Source organism: Notolabrus celidotus, chromosome 4, assembly GCF_009762535.1.
Source record: "Notolabrus celidotus isolate fNotCel1 chromosome 4, fNotCel1.pri, whole genome shotgun sequence".
Taxonomy (NCBI): Eukaryota; Metazoa; Chordata; class Actinopteri; order Labriformes; family Labridae; genus Notolabrus; species Notolabrus celidotus.
Window position 1 is genome coordinate 28200294 of NC_048275.1, and position 20046 is coordinate 28220339.

General features: G+C 40.9%; 1 protein-coding gene across 2 annotated transcripts in view; it reads right to left on the reverse strand.

The window, feature by feature from the left end:
* The window catches only part of LOC117811363 (inositol polyphosphate-5-phosphatase A), a 205130-nt gene that overhangs the window by 39562 nt on the left and 145522 nt on the right, over positions 1-20046 (reverse strand). The window lies entirely within an intron of this gene.

The window sequence follows — 20046 nt, forward strand, 5'->3', positions numbered from 1 at the left end:
ATAAAAACAAACATTTCCTTCAAAATATTAAAATTCTTAGCCCAATAAATAGCAGATTTAAAGACAGAGAGAAAGAATGACATGACATTATGTATCTCATATGTTTTGACTCGTCTTCTATGTATGAGGTATGACAGAAGATTAGGGCCACATCAAGAAATAAAAATAATTTAGAGATTTTGTGAATAAAGCTGTAAATTTAGGAGAATAAAACCTTCATATTACAAGAATAAAGTCCTAATTTTATGAAGAAAAAATTTCAAATTTCAAATTTGAATGATTAAAATCCAAGATTAATCCGAAAAGAGTTAATCATTTATGAGATTCAAGTTGTAAATATACAAGGATACACTTATACATTTACATGAACAAGTCGTAATGGTTTGCCTGATGAAGGTCAATGAACGAAACATTGCCAATATACATTACATTTTTTGCAAGTTGGACAATGTGCAGGATTCAGGATAAGACAACATACATAGTGATATTAGAAGCACAGACACCTGCATTAAAATTAGGAATGTGGATCAACATGTGAAGTTAAACTCAACAGCTGAGGACAAGTGTGCTCAGGCTGCCTGTTAGCCTGCTCTTCATAGCAGACTCAGCTTTTTGCACGTTCCATTCAGAATCCTGACACCTATGAAAAAGTGGTGCTGATGTGCTTACAAATCAAGCATTCAGGTTTTTGTGAAACTTTTGCCAAAGTATAGGTTTACAAGTTTTCTGGTTAAAAAATGTATGCTCCTCTTAAAAAGAAAGCTCTTGGAATAACAATCTGAGCCTGTCAGTGGATATAACATACTTTGGTTAGGTGTATGACTCTAGTCACACTAGCTAAATTCTGGGCTGCTATCTAACAAAGCACTTTTAAATCTTATTGTGATAAATTACTCATTTAGATCCCAAAGTACTCAAATAGGACCCTGATTTTAAAATAACAGAACTCTTCAATGGTTTTTTATCCAATATATAAATAATTCATGACTGCATTGAGAACTCAGTGATTAAACTTCAATTAGGCAGAGCGAGTATGAGAGTGTGTTCGGACAGACACAGAGGATGAGTGGACAATGAGCTAACTATTCATTCTTCATTACCACAGGCAGGAGACAGGGTCTCCCTTTTGTGTCAGCAGGGGCAGTGGCATTGTCAGAATGCGCCATTATTTTCCCGCTGCCACACACAGCGGGAGCTGCCAGCTGAGTTAAGGTGTGCCAGCAGGGGCTGGCAGGTTCAGCGTGAATTGCTCAGCACTCTGATCACTTTTCTCTCTCTGTCCGTCGTTCATCATGTCCATCCTGCATGCTTGATTGCGACATCTGCCCGCCCTGGGTAAAAAGGGGCATCGAACAACAAATTCGGCCTCCTGCTTTCCTCTACAGCCAGTAAATCAGCAGTGACCCTCTCCACCCGATCTGACTGGACAGCAGCCAGAGTTATCCACTCCTCTCTCAGTGTGGCGGCTAATTTAATGCCTCCAAACACGGTGGATTCATCACTGACACACACAGCAAGAAGAAGGCGAGGTGAGAGCGCTGACCACATTATCACTGGCAGAGTTAGCCTGTGTGTGACCCGCTGGTCAGCAAGTGACCCTAGTAAACCTGGCCTGTGTCAGACCCTCACCCCTTCCCATGAACCCTCGGAGCTGTGTGAGAGCTGATGGCAGTGTGTGCGTCGTAGGAGGTCTCCTAACCTGCTCCGCCCTCGCCACAGCTCGGAGAGGTAAGAGGGCGTGCAAGGTGGCGTTAATGTGCCCTATTTATCTTGTGCATTATAACATCTGGGAAACTTCTCTAAAAACAATGACACGCATTGAGAGCTGCCATTCTGGCTCTACTTCCAGAAACGGAACCAAAAGCATTTGTCCCCTCGCAATGGATAATGGACAGGCCACAAATCATTCAGAACAACAGGACGGAGGGGTGTGTGAGAGAGAAACTCAATGTATGTGTATGTTTTGTGTGTGTGTGTGAGTGTGTGTGTGTTCCCCCCTGGTATTTAACTCCTCTGCTGGCCCATTCTGCAGGGCCCCGCAGGACAAATTGCCCTGCATGGTTGTCTTTGAGAGGCAGTGCAGCGCGCAGAGAAAGGGACAGGCCTGAAACACAAGGAACAGGCCTATAAAAATTCATCACTTTGACCCTGGTGACCTCCCACTACTGGGGGGTTTCACACACACACACACACACACACACACACACACACACACACACACACTCACACACTCACACAGACACAAAAATGCATGAGCACGCACTTGGTCACCCTCCAAACTTGGTCCCAGCTGGGAGCAAAAAATTGTGAAATTATCTCCCAACATTTCCAGAAAGGATTCCAATTAGAAACAGAAACTAAAACAAGCCGCGTTTCATAAATGTACTAATCCTCTCTATCTCTTTCTCTCACACATATGCTCACCAGCAGACACAATGGCCAGAGAAAAGCCCTCCACACAGGAAAAGGCCACCAGATGCTTCATTGTGACCGTGCCTGTGTGTAAAGTAAAGGCAGTAAAAGGAGGGAGGGCTCTCCTGAGGCGTATTAGTCGCAGTAAGAGGAGGACATTGTCTCAGGCCGGCTCTTGACACATTACTGCCACCTGTACAAAGAAAACCTAATGAGAGATTTAATCTGAGAAACCTCCCCTGCCACTTTCAGTCAGCACTTTGAAACCAACCGCGGCAGATGTCTGCAAGACTGTTTAACGTACCAGCTCCTCTTAACCTCTCAATAAGGCCATGCATGCTTAAATTACTCAACTCATTTGAATGTTGTTAGCTTGAGAGCTTTGTGATGTGAAGGAGCAGCCTGCAGCAGTGCTGTGGCTATTCATGTTTTCTTTTTAACGCCTCAGACTTAAACAGCATTTATCCTGCTAATGAGGAAACTAACTCACATCCAACATCAAACCGTGAAGCAATTTTAACCCTGGTCGAAAGCGGAGCTATTACAACACAGGATAAACTCTTACTAAGCACCTGCAACACTGCGCTCATTTAATTTACCTGTTCCTCTGCTGGGGATCAATAACAGGAAACAAGCAGAGAGGTTATTTGTTGTTGCTGAGTCAATTACTGAATATTGAAGACCCAATCAGTGATTGGTGATTAGTGAGGGTCCAATAGCAACGAAGAGTCCTTGGAGTTCATTACTCTGGTGTTCCATAAAGCCTGGTTAGCATTGTAAACAAGACAGACCACAAACATAGAAGAGCCCTGCATGTTAGAAATGTTCTAATAAAACCGTGCTCAAACCCACTATGCAAGAGGCTGACCAGTGCACAGTTTGATGACCTGTTGGGATCAGTACCAGGATTTCTCTGACGGACAACAACTACAGCTGGTCTATTTCAGCACCCATCAATCCACCTCCACTGAGTGGAGATGTATCTGCATCTAGTAAGTTGCACAGCTGGAATCTAGCTAACTCTAGTGCTATGAAACACTATGAATCAACTTTCATGATGAAGATTAGTAAAAAGAAAAAAAACTCCTGGTATGTCAGGTCATCTGTAAGATGAGTGAGGATGGGGATTGTTAATTTTTATTGAGGTTGTTACCACTATTGAGCCTCCTTCACAATCTGAGTCGTTATTGATTCCACTACTGATACTTTTAGTGTTTGGAGGCAAGAAGAGACGATGATCAGACCTTTCTAACAGAACTGTTAGCTTTTACTGCTGACACTTTATTTACCTTTGCCTAATAGTCATTTTTACTGGCCTGACCTTGAACACACCATCATGTGACTTTAGGTCACCTTGTTTAATTAGCTTACTAGCTTGTATCCTGCTAATTTCAACACCAATTTCAACATTGTATATGATTATTTCTTAAAAACAGAACTTGCTATTAAGTCTAGGTGCACATACCACGGCTGTTTTGAGTGGAGGGGGAGGATGACTGTTGCCTGAGTACAAAAGGTACCACAAGAGATTTTTAGCTTTGGTAAAATGCAGTTTTTAGATGACTTGGATGACAGATTATAAATGGGGGGAGAATTGTTGGTCAAACTTTCAATGATTATGGTGGTTTTTTTAATGTGGTGTCACACATTTTCTTACTTGAGTTGAAATAATTCAGTTTGTGAAAAGAACACAAACGCAGCAAACACTTGTTGGTCTATCAGTCATATTATCCTGCAAGATTTTCCTCTGCATCTGACTCTACTTTATATTAAAGACAAGCATGAAAAGTTTGCTTCACTTTTGCACCTTAATTCAGAGATGGATAAGACGGATATTTGTAGCAAAATTGGTTCTTTGTTTGTCATTTTTAGGCACTTATTAATGCCCCAATTTTCATAACTGTTTTATAACTACTGTGCCAAATTAAGAATGATGTCATTGACAATAAAATATGCTTATTTACTTTACTATGGCCACTTTTATCAAAGAAAGGGGTACTTAATGAGTCAGCAGTTGTGGAATAAGGTCAGATTAAGGCTTTAGTATGCACTTTATAATGATAAATAAAGACCCATGTTATAATCATGCAGATAAATAACGAATTAACAAAGTTTTCAAGTTTTTTGTCTCTGCATCAACAACTGAGCTATTGAAGCAGCAGTTAAAAGCTCTTTCTTTTTCCAGTAAGCAGGTGACCAGTATCTTCCTCCCAGTGTGAAGGCCCCAGAGAGGCACAAAACCCTCCTCCCACACAAAGAACATTGATTCATTTAGAGAACCACCCTTTAATTTGTTTGCACCATTTCATCCAAATGACAAACCTGTCCGAGTGAGAGAGAGAGAGACAGAGAGAGACAGAGAGAGAGAGAGAGAGAGAGAGAGAGAGAGAGAGAGAGAGAGAGAGAGAGAGAGAGAGAGAGAGAGAGAGAGAGAGGTGTATTCAGCTGAGGGAAAGGGGAAGAGGAAGGTACAGGGGGTGGAGGGGTCTTGAAACCCCACCACAGAGCGCTAGGCAACCATCTAGTGGGTGGGCTTTGTGATACATTTTACCAATTTTTCATGCCCATCCCTCTTGATGTGACCCCACTCAGGGCCCTTTATGCCCCTGACAGCTCTGCGCAGGAAAACATGCTGCCGCTCTGATAGCATGAAATCGGGAACAAAGACCCCCAGGGAGAGGAGAAGGGGGCCGCCGAGGCACGCTGTGCTCCGGTCCCGCCTGGCTCTGGACACAAACAGATGTTAGGCCGGCCCCGGCTCTCTCTGCCCCCTGAAAGAGGAGGCCCTGCAGGAGGAATGGGCCTGAGATGCTTTGTTTTGGTCCTCCTCTAAGACAAAAAGTGGAGCCACTCCTTCTGAAAGGCCCCGGCAATATGGCCATCACAGATAAATCACACAGGGCGGAGTGAGAGAAAAGCCCATGAATTCTCAATGTGGCCCTTAATGGGCCCTCTTAAATATGATGGGATATTTGTGTGCAGCTGTGAATGGAGCCTGGCGACTTTGAATGTCAGAGGGCAGAGTTGTTTAAAAGCTCATGGTGCCAACAGTGAGTTTACAGCTGAGTTACAATGAGATGGTCTGTCGGAACATCCGTCTCCTGCTGACAGGAAAGATTCACACTGAAACACTGTTTGAATAATCCAAACACTTCTACTGGGTCCCCCAACTACAACAGGAAACTCATTATGCGCTATCTTTTAGCCTATAGGCCCTAATATTTACAAAAACCAGGATCTAAATGACAAACTGGTAAAACAAATATTACTTTAAAGGGGCACAAAAACTCAAATAAAAGACATTTAAGAAATAGTCAACGATAAATGGCTTCTATATAGCTTTTGTCATCTTGAGCCCTCATTACATGTCACATTCACACATCCACACTAATGGCAGAGGATTCTATGTCCATTTACATACATTATCAAATCACCGGCCTTGCCACTTTGGGGCAATTTTGGGGTTATCTTGCCCAAAGACAACTCTACAAGTGGACTGAGGAAGCAGGGTCTTGAACCCCCAATTGAGAGATGACCCACTCGATCACCAAGCCACAGCCACCCAAAGAAAGTACTGAATGTGGATTTAAAAGACAATAAATTCATAGGGACAAAAGGACAAAGATGGCTAAACTCAGAGATAAAACAGGAAGTGAGGTATCGCATTTGTTGGGAAGCTGCAAAAGTAAGAAGACCTCAGGTGATCAAGGTACTTTCTTATACAGGCAGGCAGCGTAGAGACTACAGGCTGCTTGACGTAACTCAGATTGAGAAACTTAGACTGTTCTTCTTTCCAGACACACCCTTCTGTCAGAGATAAAGATGACTTCTCTTTAAATTCCTCCAGATTCATTTGACAGAACCAGTAACTTCACTTTTTCAAATTTTCATCTACTGCTACCTTGGATCAGTCAGTTTGTGTTGTTGTGTGACTTTGATTAGTTTGTTTTAGACCAGTCTTGTGCTTTAACCATTTAAATCCCTAAAGTCACGTTACATTGAAGCAGGAGTAGACCAGCGGCTCCTGTTCAGCAAGGTGCTGTTACTGTTTTTTGACCTTTTTGGCTTGACTGAAGTGATTTAGTGGCTGAGTCTGGCTTTAAAAAGCACCTTCTCTCTACCAAAAAACATCTTTCAATGCTAGGATCCTTTCGCTAATATTGTCAGACACTAAACATTACAATCTGAGCCTATCAGTGGATAGAAACACAAACTTTTATCAGGCATGCTTCTGACCCAGTGTTATTTTTGCAGCCCTTACAGACAGATTTACTGGACAACCTTTTCATTAAGACCAGCAAAATATGAAAAACAGTATCCATGGGAGAGACATGAGGTTTATACTGCTCTCTTTATATCCAAAATCAAAAGCAGTAACTCTACTAATCTGTTAACTTTTCTCATTACAATACATTAATAGTTCAATGATTGCATTTAAACAGAGTGATTAAGCCTTCATTGGGTAGAAACACTTTAAGCGGACATACTCTGATTGGTCACATTTGCCCTGAAGGATTTATTAAAGCTATTACAACCTATTTCATGGCAGCTGCCTGAAGCAATCTACTGAAGCAGTTCTGCAACTTTTTGTACGTATTGGTTAGTTAGTCACTTAAATATAAAATCAAATTGTTCTTGGTCTAAAAAGTGAAATCCCAATCTTTTCAGATTGAAACAGAAACTGTGACTGACTCGTTGAGTGAATTCAGCCATGTGTTCTTATACAGTCTGCCTCTTTGCATATTCATAAGAACGGACTATACAGACGAACATGCTGAATGAGACCTGTTTTTTTGCATGTTTGTCTTTCTTCTGAAAACCACTCCATCCTTCAAAGAGAGAAAAAACATTTATTGTGCTCTGTTCTGCCACAACTGAGGACTGCATTAGTCAAAAATAGACTGACATCATACAAGTCGGACACTATGTACCAGGCACAAAGAGTCGCCTATCCCTCACAGTTTATGCCACATTTCATCTGGACTAAATAATAGCATCTCTGTTAGCTGCTCTTGTGATTTCAAAGGCAGCGCTCCACTCTGACCAACAGACGACAAGACAAACCATCAATAAAACTAGAGATAAAGACAGACTGAGCTGGAAGCCAAAGTTGATTATTGATGATTTATAGAGAGATTAGACTGTTTGAAAGAAGTGCTGGATTAAATAAAAAAAGACACAGATGGAGTATCGAGGCTGTTAGAACTCACAGACTGATTGGATTATTCACAAATAAGATTTAAAATATGTATAATGTTTGCATAATCCTGAAAAGCACATCATGGTTTTTAATAAATGTAAGATATTCAGAAACATATCTTCATTTGTTTGATTTAACTTTGATTCATTTACATTGGATTATGTAAAATATACAGACAGAGGACTGAGGGATGTTTAAGGATTCATCATCTTACAATAGAATAGACCCATACTCGTTTATGTCCAAGTAATTTCAACGTAATAGAAACTTTTGGATAAGATTATTCTTATCCTGCTTTAGAGAACCCGTTCAGCAGGTATTCTCTTATAAAAGTGACTAAATATACTTATTACATCCCTCAATTGTGTTAAGTACTTGAATCTGATTGGTCAAAACTCCTTAACAACCCCTTTGTGGTCAAGGTCTTGTCTCTCCCTGTCTGGATTCTATTTGGCATAACTATCTGCAAACCATACATTATCCTTACACAGAGTTTTCTTTGGTGCCCTGAGCTGTTGGAGGTCTGGTGCCTTACTCAAGAGCATCTAAAAGGCATCCTGGATGTGAAGTGACACCTCTACCGCTTCCAATTGGGCCTACCACATTACAGACTTGGTTTGAACAGGGACTTGGAGCAACGTCTACTCAGTTTTATTGATATTTTTAGTGTCTTATATATCTTCAACTTTTATCCTTACCCTATTATATTCATTTATTTATTTAAATATTTATATTCTTAATGTGATTTTGAAGCTTTAATATATTTTAATTTCATATATTCTATTGTTGTTAGTGTGAATTGGTCTCTTCTACAAAATCTTTTTTTGTTTTTAATATTCAGTATGATTTACCATTATTATACTAATTATACTCACTGTAAAGCACTTTGAATTGCATTTGACTTTTTTATGACAGGTGCTACATAAATAAAGCTTGAGCGATTACTTCTGTATCAGATAAAGAGTAAATGTTGGAGATGATCCTGAAGACAGTTCAGGGAGGAGAGAGCATTTTGGAACTTTAACAGCATGCAGAAATAAAGAAGATGAATAACTGAAAGAATGAGTTATGGAAATGTTTAAGGACAGGGACAGAGAACCAACGATAATTTTGTTGCAAATTCAGGCGTTACCTTCCCACACAGCAAGGTGACAAATTGACAAGAAGAGCTGATACATCAGAAGAGTGAAAGTTAAAATGGTGCGATGGATGACATGCATGGCCACATTGATACAAAGGCGACTAATAAAAATGCAGCCCATCACTTGAAGACATGAAAATATGCCAGATCTTTCTAAGAGTATGAAGCTGTGCAGGTGTGGAGAGCAGGGCAAAGAGTTGAGTAAAACCCACGACTCAAACTGGAGTGTACAGGGGCGGTGAATGATGGGGGGGTAACTCAGGTTAAATCACTGACCGAGTGCGACCCCCGGGGGCGCCGTGCCCTCCCCGCCCTGTCAGTGCCAGGCTCTGCGCTCATCCTTGGCTTGGTTTGTCACACCACCCAACCGTTGGCATGGTGTTCCCAGCTGCCAGTCACAGTGCACCCCCCGCTCCTCCTCAGAGTACACAATGGTAATAGCATGGCTGGCGCCGGGCTCAAACGGCCTGTTGTTAATGAGCAGCACCAACAGAAGCCTCTGCTTGTTCTTCATTTGCCAGCGTTTTAATGATATGGACAGCGCTGCCATCAAAGCTGAATGTTACGCCACTCCTCCTCCTCTGTTTCTTCAGCGCCGTTTTCATTAGCATGGAAGGCAAACAGAGAGATTGAACGAAGCTGTTGTCTGCAGGGAATAGTCTCCCTCTATATCCAGATGGTTATCTGTGATATAATGGGCCCTTATTGTGATAGATTGGACTCTACTAGCCAGATAATATGCTTTTATTGTGTTAGAAGGAAACATCTCCATCGCAGACTTCACCTGACAGGCCTGGGTCAACTACTGATGCTAATAACTCTGTTTTAACCTGCAACTTGTCAGATTAATACTGTGCATTCGTTGGATCAGCATACTGTACCTTCAAAAGCAGCGGTAGGGGAGGTTGTTTGCATTATCACGTTAAAATGATCTAAAATAAAAATCACTACAACTGAAACCATCTATCTTTTGAAACAGAAAGCTTGAGTTCCTGTTTTGTGTTCATCAGCTTGTAAATTCAGTGATGATGTCATCATTTGATGTGGCTTAAAATGTCTTGACAAAGCATATGTAGCACAAGATCTGCCTGCAGCATGTCTGTGCTTGCATTATCATCTTTAAAATGACAGTAAATTAAAATAGCTAAGGCTACAGTGAATTTTATTGTGCATTGGCTGATGAAGTCATAACTGTATCGTTAACGATATATATACTATATATATCTAAACTGATCTAAATTAAAATAGAGAAAATTGTAGATAACTTATTGCAAAACTGTAATGCAGAACTATATATACAGGTTTTGGAGCAACATATGCTGCCATCCAAACAATGCCCTTTTCAGCAAAGACCTTTTCAGCTAAACAATGCTAAACCACATTCTGCACATATTACAACAATGTGGCTCTGTAGTAGAAGAGTCCAGGTGCTAAACTGGCCTGCAGTCTTGAATTTTTTCCTATTTAAAATGTTTTGCGCATCAAAAAACAAAAAATAAAACAGAAGAGACCCTGAACTGTTGAGCAGCTGAAGTCCTATATCAGACAATAATGGGACAATATTTCACTTTCAGCTCCTCAAACTGGTCCCTTTGGTTTATTATCATTAACTATTACAGAGAGTTGTTAAAAGACGAGATGCTGAGAATGTGCGTATCTTTTTTATAGAACAATTCAATTTTTAAGTTTATGTAATATAATATGTTGTCTTTGCTCTAGTTTCAAGTAAATGAGGGCTGTTTTTATTAATATTGTACACCAGTTTTGTACCAATTTTTTTTAAATATGGTTGTAGATTAAACTATCCAAGCACCTTATAACTTTGCCCCCAAATAAGAGCATTCCTCAGGATAAAATAAAAATCAAGAGTCCAAATCACTTCCAGAGTGTCAAGAATTACTCAAACCATGTCTACATTTAAAAACATGTTTCATATAAATATATTTTGTATGTTTATTTTGAAATGCAAGAACTGATTATCCTATTTCATAATGGATTTCAGATACTTTTATCAATCATAATGGTGCAGTGACTAACATGCACTTTGAGTTAAGGTAATACAGGTTCCAGAGATCAAGTCATTTTTAATCACAGCAAGTAATGACGTCTAAAGCAAAAACTTTGAGCTGAAATTGCAACACTATCCTGAAGAATTATATCATAAAACCTGTCACATTTACTATGGTAAGCATCACTTTATAGATAAAAATCGGATGGAGCACATGTGAGCCAATGTGTGTGTGTACATCTTGTTTCAAATGCATGAGTGTATCTGGAAAGCTGAATGCAGCTGAGGAGGGTCGCAGTCCCCAGTGTCAGGGGTTCCACAGAACAGAGGCCCAATCAGTGCTGGCCCGCTGGTTAATGGATGGATGGCCCCCAAAATTAATTAGCCTGACTAATGTAGTGTACACTTAATTACACTGGCCGTCTTTTGATTTATAGCCAAACCAGACACACACATGCTAGTCAAAGTCAGGGCTAAAAAGGGAAAAATGTTCTCATATAACTAGTGCAAATTATTTACAGGGACGAGGTTCAGCAGCCGGAACAACGACCATCAATATAAACAGCTTCCTTCAATTACTTAAACTGACAGTTGATGTAGACGTTGGACTAAAAAACAAAATAGGAAGCAAATTATGGTGTAATAAAAATAATAATTTAAGGGGGAAAGACAAAATTTTAACACCAATTATTGCATTTTTATGGGTCTTTGACTCATAAGTAGCTAGAAGACACTACATAATCTTTTAGGAGAATGAAGCACATGTTTTTGTCACTTACAGGCTAACAATTTTTTTCCTGAATGACTGACAACATTACATAAAATGATTCCTATAAAAACAGACTTTACTGCTATGCGTTTAAAATGCTTAAATAGTAATTCAGGTATTTTGGCGCTTGGCCCTGTTTTTACTTATTACAGCATCCAAATGACTTGAAGTTCATAAACATTGGAGTTTTTCTCATAGATTACCTCAGCTAGCAGCAAGGTCGTTTAGTCTGTGACATAATCCCTCAGGGAAAAACTACATCCACTGAAAGTTCCAGTTTTTCCACTGACAGGCTCAGATGGTTATTTTGAGTGTCTTACAAAAAGGGCTCCTACAGACATAGACCTTCTAGTAAAACAGGAAGATGCTCCCTCACGCTACATCACTTTCTTCAAAGCCACCAGACTCCATTGATTTAACTTTGCAGAGCAGGGGAGTTGTTGGTCTTACTGTGCCAGTTTGTGTTTCTGTGTTTGGATCTAAAGCAAGCCCTAAAAACACCAAAGTCACAATCATTCAAGTGCACAAACCAATCAAGGCCATGGTAGATCAGCAACTCCTGTGTTCTGCAAGGCACACTTGCGTTGAAGTGTTTTTGTCAGTAGAGTCTGGTAGCTTTTAAGAATGATGTTACAACAGCTTCTGGTTTCAAAAATTATATGACTCTATCAGAGAAGCAGTAGATCAGCAACTCCTGAGTCCTGGAATGTAAAATATATAAAGCTTTTATTTTACTGGAATCTGGTTGTTGTGAAAAATAGTGATGAAACAGCTATATCTGGTCTGGAAAATATTTCTTATTGTGTTTAGTTACTGGGTATTTTAAATGGTTTGTTTGGATCCAGCAAAACATTTAAGCAAAACTCCGTAAAATGCAAAATCTAACCAATCCTGTCAGTAGCAGACCAGCAACTCCTGTGGTCTGTGATGGTAGACTCTATACGAGCAAGGTGTAGACTGTTTCTTGTTAATACAAGCAAATAAAGAGATGATCACACATTTCCAGAAATAGCACAATATTCCTCTCTGGATCAGAAATAAGCACGTACAAAAGAGAAGTCATCATTAACACGTCTTGTTTAGATTTCTATCACTGTAGTGACATGTGTGTGCATTGAGTGACTCCACAGTGTGAAACATGACTGATCTATCATGCTGCCTGTCATCACTAAGCATTTTACAGCATTCATTAAGAGAGGGGCTAGTCTTCAGCCCCACCCTTAATTTCATGCTGCTCAAGCCAGAGAAAGGACACGGGACAAAGGAGGAAGATTGATGCCTGGTCCGGCCCTCTGCACCTCCTCCAGATGCAGACAGGGGGCGCTGTTACGGACCTCCTCCTCTGCAGTCAGTAATGAAATCTGACCATGTAGCAGCAGATCAGGCCCAATTAAAAGCAGCCCCACACCATGTCACAGGGACAGTAGATCAAGTCAGCAATTAACCTTCCTGCTGGCCTCTATCAATCCTGAAATGTGAGCCGGCCGGCCAGCAGCACACCATCTCTGCAGATATTAAATTTACATTCTATTAAGTTTAATTAGGAGGGATTTTAAATATACTGGGAGTGCAGGCATGGAGCCCTGAGCCTGTCATTGACACTGCTGATTCACGACCACCGGCCACCTCCAGGGAAACACACGCACTCTGTCACACACATCGCCGTACACCTCATGCCACCTTCTGACTGAAACATGGAGTAAAAACTGTGTTTGCTGTAGGTGCCAACAAGGGCCATGTGACCCAGGAGCTGGTACTATGTCGCTTTGGTTTAAAAGGCTGGACATGAGTTTCATTCAGATATTTGTCAGGGATTGTAGTTCCTTTACTTGCAATAACCTTTACTATTTTTATTTTGAATGTGCTGATAAGATAAGATGTAGAAATAAAGACTTAATGCCTTGAAAAAAGGCTTTGGGTTTAGAGAGTGGAGTCCTAATATGTAAAAAAAAAAATTATTGTTACTATTCCTATCAGATTATACATAATCTGGAGCATCAGACAGGATTGATGACATTATATTGATGTTTTAATGCATATTGTGAGAGTGAATACATGTCTAGTCTTCAATGAAAGAAAAATATCTAATTGATTTTTTAATTTGCAAGAGGGAAATAGATTGGCACATTGACATATTGATTTTGTGATTGAGATCAGAATTTGCAACCTTTTAATGGATGCTCCCTGGACTCGTCCATCTTTGTCATACAAACAAAATCCTCCAATTTGATTGGATGTGCACAATCTGACTCACACTCTGATTAAATGCAGAGGTAGTCACTGGTTGCCTACTTCTATCTTCATGTAGAGGTTATCAAAATCTTCATCCCTACTGAAAACAGTGACAACGTTCACTATGTGAGGACAAGTTTTGATGGAAATATGCAACAAGCAACAAGGCCTCACATTATGCCAATGTTTCTCATACAGAGCAAGTTCCCCTATACCAATATTTTGCTAAAGGAGCCATTGCTGCATCCCGGCTCATTGCTGCCAAAGACAATTTCAATCGGTTAAACTGAGGGGGAAGGCTGCACATAATTTAATGGGTCCAGTCAGACCTCTCTCCAGAGCTGGTACAGCACTATAGAGATCAGTCTAGCTTCCCCTGTTGCAACCATGTCAATGGTACTTGGACCAAATTTCTCATATTGAATTTGGTGTATTTCCAAAACTGCGCTCCCTGCAAGCCTGTAAAAGGTAGAGGATTATGCATATTTGGTGTAGTGTAGCATTAAGTGTGGAAGTAATGTGCCTGAGACAAACCTGAGGTAAAGTATCTGACTCCTGTCCTAAAGAATAAACACCTGAACTGACAGAGTTTTGCTGCGTCGTATCATAAATGTTAAATTCTGCAAAAATCTTTCCAACTTTGCATACAGGTAAAAACTGAGGTGTCTTTGTTCATCCTTAAAAACTTGAGAGTGAGGCCTCAGAGGCAGGCTCAGCAGTTGGAACCCCGGTCTGGTTTGCTGCATCTTTAGTCAGTTAATCTCCACTGGATTAAAAGAAATCACAGGCGGGACATCGACAAGTGGACTGTGAAGTATCTGATTCGCCAGACCAAATCTTCAAAACCCTTCCTCCTGTTTTATCAGCACCGTTGCAAAGCATGATCAAGCTGAAGCCTGATCAGACCCCTGGGAGAGCAGAGGGGACATGGAGGGGCCTGGACCACCTCCAGGCTGCTCAGCCTGAGCATTAGTCTCCACGTGGCTGTGTCCTTTGTCTGCCAGTCAAAGGGCCGCTGAATGGGGGTCAATTGAAACCAATTCCCTCTGTCGGACACAATTAATGGGGTTGCCCGGTCCGGGCAGGAGGGGGGCGGGCTGCAGGCCTTTGGTTACTGATCCTGCCGCACAAGCATGCCAGGAATTTGCCACCTGGAATTTGCCCTGTGACAATAACAAACCACCCCCTTCCAAACCCACCTCCTTTTCTGTACACACATGGATACATCCTAAAATGCCCCCTTGTCCCATCCACCCACCCACCCACCAGGCAGGATGGGTGACGGGGGAGTGGCGAGTGGTTGTCCACAGTCTAGTCACCCACAATGGAGCAGAGACAGAGAAGAAGAGAAGTGGTGTAGCGTGCAGCTAGACAGCAATGTACTGCAGTATTTTCTGATCCAGTGACTCCCAAAGTGGGGTCCACGGATCCCCAGGGCGACCCCCTACTATTATGAGACAGACTGTGTTTCATTTCACAGAAGGTTATCTAACTTTTTAAACAGATCCTTCACATGACACACCCAATTTGATAATAATGAAAGTTGTCATAGCTGTCTTTTGGCATCTCATCCAGATTCACAGTTAGTGTTACTTTAGCACCTGTTTTTTGTCCTTCCTTTTAACACATGGTTAACATGAAATGTTTGTTTGGTTGGGCAAAGGAGTTTATTGAAAGTTCTTGGGTGGGCTTAAATAGTAACTCAACATTTTATTGCCATTTGAAAGATAGAGCACTTCCTTTAAGTGTCAAATGTGACTTCAGATTGATTTACATCAGACTTGGTACAAAGCCAAGTATGTCCCATGCAGACGTCCAAAAGACTTCCCAATTTCCCATGAGGTTGTGGGTTATACCTGAAACAGTGTATTCTCAGAGTCAGGGGTGGAGCCAGATCATTTTGACTGGGTTGGCCAAACTGGGCACTGACTTTGGCATTGGTGGCATGAAGTATATGTGCACACTTTTACCAAGTCACAAGTAAAAGTAAAGTATTAACAAAAGAGAAAGCGTTACAATTTACAATTTAAAATAGCAGCCTGTTGAAACACGTTCAAATAGTTGATTTTAATACAAGTCCCACATCTGACAAGGCCAGATTGTCAATCATGGATTGGATTTTGAGTTGGTCAATCAGGTCTCAGGGGTGGCCATGGCTGTCCCTGTCCACACCTTGCATCCGCCCCTGCTTGTAGTTATAATTATGAGAGTGGATGAGAAGGGCCTTCAAAATAAATCACAAGAAAAGTGGTTTATTTTGGGATTATTACATCCACTAAACACAAAAGGAGCCAAATTCATCTGTTGCCTTTTTGGCTCTTCTCTTATCGATTGAAACTGTGAAGAAAAAACAACAGAAAAATGAGCCTCTCGGACAGGGACAACGAAAGCCGGCTTCTCTGTGTCTGAATCAATCTCTGGGTAAGTATGGACGATCGATCCCCCAGCAGCCCATCTACAGTTAAGCACTTCACTGGATGAGCACTAATTGTCCTGTTGACATTAATTGTCATTAAAGGGCTTCAAACGGCCTCCCGGCTGTGAGTTACACCCCGCGCCGAGGTTGCAACCCATTTGTTTATTGGTGACATCACAGCTCTGCACTGTTAAATCACACAGGTCGAACACCGAGCAGGACGGCTTTATATGATGACATCACCGGCCTTTTCTGGTGTCCCCATTACACGCTGAGTTTTTGAGGACCTCTCATTAAGATAGGGAATTAAATGTCTAGCTCTCTGTGTGTGTGTGTGTGTGTGTGTGTGTGTGTGTGTGTGTGTGTGTGTGTGTGTGTGTTTGTGTGTGTGTGTGAGAGACACCACAGCCTACAGCTCTAACTTCCTGAGGGGGAGGTCTAAAAGGCCCCCCTGCTCTGCTGCCACTCCCCTCTAAATGGGCTGAATCAATCAGATTCATGTGGCCTAACAAATTGGTTGTGTGTGTATTGGTCGGTGGATACGAATGGGGGCCAAGGTGCATAAGAAAGGAGCTGTGTGGAGGGGAGAGGGGGCAGAGATGGACACACACCGATGCAAGCCTTACACATCCCTGGAAAAGGGGTCACGACCCCCTCCTGCACTCAAACAGCATTTCAGAGTGGTAGAGACACACAGAGTGCTGACCTACCACAGAGCAGCATGGACAGGAGACATGAGGGGAGAGTTATCAAGATGAGCTTTACGGGATCAACACAAACTCATCTCATCGCACTGTTTGATGGGATGGTTTCCTTCATTTATTTTTCCACATGATTCTGTTAAAACCTTTTTAAAATAAAGGCTCTAAAAGTAAGGGACAGCATTCTTGAAAACTAGGAATTCCTGTCATCATGATGTAAGTTCGTTGATGACTGTGTTGTGCTGTCATACTGCATAAAATAAAAACAGTGTTACGATGTGTGGGCTGCTGCAAAATGGCAAAGAGAGATTTTTTTGACTCTATCCCGTTTAATTAATCAAAAATCAAATCTACAATGTGCCAGAGTCTTCATTATTTTCATCAGAAGCTTAAGGCTCCTGTGTCATGATGTTGTACCTTCATTGATAATGTCATGATTTTACATTACTACATTGCATATTTTAGCTGAAAACTTACAAACAGCAAAGTTAACATCACTTCCAAAAAATGAAGGTTGTACAATTTATGGGGAAAATCAAAGTTTTAAAAGATACTTCAAATGATGACTTCGAAATATATGAATATTGTTGTTTTTTGTGTTTATTAAGCAAAATATGATTTTAAATAGGTAATGTGTTTGTATTCATTTCATTGATGAAACACAATTCATACTTTTGACATTTACCATAATATCCTGAATATACACTGACAGACAAAAGTTTTGATACACCCTCTCATTCAATGGTTTGTATTTATTTTAATTATTTTCAACATTGTAGATTAATACTGAAGACATCAAAACTATGAAATAATATGGTTCTGCCATATTATGGATTACAACAGTAGTCAAATAGGGCTATCCATTGTGTACTAACCCTACCTCTGATCAACACAACTGATCTCAAACACATTAAGAAGGCAAGTAACTCCACAAATTAAGCCTTGATAAGGTTCACCTATTATTTTTTTTATTTAACCTTTGTTTAACCAGATGAGACCCATTGAGATCAAGACCTCATTTACAAGGGCGACCTGGCCAAGAGGTCAGCAGCACACGTCAAAATAAATAGCACAATTCAATTCAATCATTCCAGGAGACCACTTCATGAAGCAGACTGAGAGAATACCAAAAGTGTGCAAAACCGTCATCAAGGCAAAAGGGGGGTACTTTATAGAATCAAAAATATAAAACATATTCTAGTTTGTTTAACACTTTTTGGTGATTTAAATAATTCCATATATGTTCTTTACTAGGGTTGATGCATTTGGTATTAATCTACAGTGTTTCAAATAAATAAAGTAAATACAAACCCTTGAATGAGAAGATGTTTCCAAACTTTTTGACTGGTAGTGTACGGTGCTGTCTGTTTTTAGGGGGCTCCTAGAGGGAAAAGTGATTAGACTCTGTTCCTACGTGAGCACTTTCTTTACGTAGTTTCTTTGCAGATGTTTAGTTCTTTCTAGTATCATCTGTCTTTGCCACACTGCCAGCTACAGTGCGATAATTAGTCATGCTATCCCCTTCTGCTGGTCACTTGTCTTAAATTGAAGAGTCTTTTTACTAAGACCATGATTCTACAAGGTTTATTTACTTAATTTAATGGTATAACACTGTTTTCATTAAATGCATGATTATGGCCTAATGAAGGAGCAAGGTGTTAAGAAGTGACGCCGCTAGCTTGGTTAGCCTTGCCATGTATCGAGCTAGCTTTGCACACTGAAGCACTGGCTTGTTTCTTCAAGCGCCATCTTCTGGGTAAAATACTGTAACACAAAGGAATACCTCGCTCTGCATTTTATAGAGGTATAATGGTCGCACTGGTGTCCAGGACGCAGCTGACTTTTAGATGACTGAAAAGTATTAAAAGTGTGACTGAAATTAGAGTGTTACTGTCTATTACCTTGCTGAGTGAAAAACTTGATTCAGATTGGTCAAAACCCCTTTACAACCCTAATTTGTTCTCAACAGAAAAAGTGATTTCACAGATCCCACACTTAATAGAAACTCAATCATAAAGAAGCATACAGGTTTCTGGTACAACTCTTCTCTGCCTGTTGACACTGTGGCAAAAACCCAAGTTTATGGTAGCTTTCTAAATCGGTATTACCACCTGTTCACTTTACATTTCCCTTACTTGCTGACCTACAGTATATATCTTTTTAGGTTGGTTTTATACACTAAGAACAATACTAATCCTGGCACTGACAGACTCATTTCTACCACGGACTTTCTCATTAAAAAACCTGTTGATTTTGACCTTTTTATTTCATTCCAGCACTCTCTGCCCTATATTTTTAAATAAATAAACACACTGGTGACCTAAAATGAGAGTCAGGTGACATTTAATTTCTCCTCTGAATGGACTCAGTGTCTGAACATCTGTGTCTGTGCCCTCTGTACTTGGATATATTACCTCCAAAGCAACACACGATCATCAGTTGATGTGACCTCATTACAAAGTAAAATCAAATGTACTACACAAACTTTGATAAAATCAATCAAAGGCCCTGATAGACCACAGAAGAAATGGTGATAACTGTAGCCCTAGTGGCCGGACACTGCAAAATGTTTCCTCTTGAGCCTTCCAGAAGCCATTTAAGAAAAACTCCTCCATACAAAAAGCCTCCACTCTTCTCCCCCCTCGCTTAAATGCAGCTCTGGTTAGAGTGAACAATGCCCACACCTTGAACAGCCCACTGACTCGAGGGTTCATTGTCCCGGAGAGGAGGGAGAGGACTGGCCAACAAGTGGCTCTCCTGCTCTGTTATCACAGGACACCACTGTTCGTCTGTGGTGGGCCTTTATGACTAGTTATGCCACTAACCCTCCCCTCACCCTCCTGCACTCCAATCTCCTCATTAAGAATACTGAATGTCTGCGCTACCTTGGCTCTCACTGGCCTCATTTGCACCAAGAAAAGGAGGGGAGGAGGAGGAAGAAAAGGAGAAGGAAGGCTGGGAGGGAGGGAGGGAGGGAGCAGGAGAGGAGAGGAAAGGAGGGAGAAAGAGCAGTGAATGGCACCATAACATAACAATGCACTTGGAGGCTCGGTTGGCAAACACAGCTGGGCCGCCAACAGTGAAGCGTTTAATGAGTCATAACTCTGAAGAGACAGTGGGCCACTAAACCATTTTTACTATACTGCAGTGTCTCTAATATACACAAA